The following is a 1,613-nucleotide window of genomic DNA, read 5'->3' on the forward strand; positions in this document are numbered from 1 at the left end:
AAATAATCCCTATAATTCTACAGTGGGCATACCTTGTAATTTCTTAATAAAGGAATATTTTTTGATATTTACCTTGGGACCTGGGGAACATAGGAGGTGGGTCTATCCTGTGTTTCCAAAGATAACCTGGCTGGTGCCGTCTGCTAACCCAGGAAAAAGGGTATAGAAGACATTAAGTGACCTGACACATTCATTTCATTTAAATGTTCTGCATACCATGCACTGTTATGCCACGTGTGTGACATTATAACAAAAAAATCCTAAACTGTATGGGTAAGTGTTCTTAATTGTCTCAAATGTGTTTCGAAAACTGTTCGACTGTCTGTGATCACTACCATATCCTCATTACCTGGTCAGATGGAAAACGACTGACTGCCTCATCTTGGTTGTGGCCAGTGAGCATTGGGACAGCAGGATCGACCAAGTCAAGTGGTTTCCAGCGCTTCTTTTGTGCCTGGGATCTTTTATTTTTTCTCGGCATCTGGTAGAATGTCAGCATAAAAACAGATATTAATTATTGGCATTTCAAGCAATTTGTTATTTTAACCCTCTGATACATTGATAGACAAGATGACTACAAGAACAAAAAAAAAAAAAAAAAATCTCTTTTCTTTAAATAGACATATTGATAGTGTCACTACCCGGTCTTAAGGCTTTGTTAAGTAAAGTTCCATAACAGTTTGTATATTGTAATTGGGAAAGTGATTACCTTGAAAGTTGGGAGGCAGATTTGTTGACCACGACAGTTAGTCCATTTTGGTGTACAGTAATTGGGAAAGTAATTACCTTGCAAAGCTGGGAGGCAGTGTTGTTGCTGAGACGCTGGTCGAATGCCAGCAGCAAGCAAACCCGGATGTTCACAGCTCACAGTTACCACCTCAAACTTTTCAAACAAATCTTACAAGAACAAACCTAGGAGACAGTCTTGTTGTCCACAACAGTTTTGTTATAGAGTAATTGGAAAATTGGGTACCTTGCAAGGCTGACAGGCAGTCTCGTTGCTGGGAGGCGGTCTTGTTGCTGAGGCTCTGACAGAATGCCAGCTCCTGCTTTAACACCTTAAACTTTGCAAACAAATCTCACAGAACAATTAGCAAACTGATTGGCTTGTAACACTGAAATGTAGCCTTGTACTGTCTGGTTTAGATTTCCTACTGAGAGACAAAGAGGAACTTTACTGTTTGGAAGAGAGTAAAAACACTGTACCATCTAATATTAAGAGTTTTAATTACAAACAACAGTTCTATTTTCTAGATATCACCTGAACACACACAGAAAATATAAGGGGGACACTTACCTTGGCTGAAGCAAAGTTGAGGTATTAAAGATGCTGTAGTTAACGCCTTATGAAGACAGAAAAAGAGGTGTGAAACGTGGGTACAACGAAGCTATTGATTCGGACGCGACAGTCGCCTGTTAAAAGTTTTAATTACAAACGATACCGCTGGAATACAGTCGAAAGCTGTGTCCCAAAACGTCGGCTGCATCCTCCGGAGGCCGCGTTTGAAGGCCGATTACGTCACAGCCAGGCGACAAAGGCTGTCGAAGGACCGGCCCCACGTAGACCGCGAAGGCCGGGGTCCTCCGAAGGATGCAGCCGACCATATCAGCGT

At 41.7% G+C, this 1,613-nt stretch overlaps 1 long non-coding RNA gene across 1 annotated transcript; it reads right to left on the bottom strand.

The window, feature by feature from the left end:
* Positions 1–85: 85 nt before the first annotated feature.
* LOC109201574 (uncharacterized) lies at positions 86–1,287 on the bottom strand. The gene is made up of 4 exons (XR_003218824.1): positions 974–1,287; positions 787–897; positions 350–481; positions 86–143 (listed from the first exon to the last, which is right to left on the bottom strand). It is a non-coding gene; the product is annotated as an uncharacterized LOC109201574 (long non-coding RNA).
* Positions 1,288–1,613: the final 326 nt, after the last annotated feature.

Source organism: Oreochromis niloticus, unplaced genomic scaffold, assembly GCF_001858045.2.
Source record: "Oreochromis niloticus isolate F11D_XX unplaced genomic scaffold, O_niloticus_UMD_NMBU tig00008834_pilon, whole genome shotgun sequence".
In the NCBI taxonomy this organism is placed as follows: Eukaryota; Metazoa; Chordata; class Actinopteri; order Cichliformes; family Cichlidae; genus Oreochromis; species Oreochromis niloticus.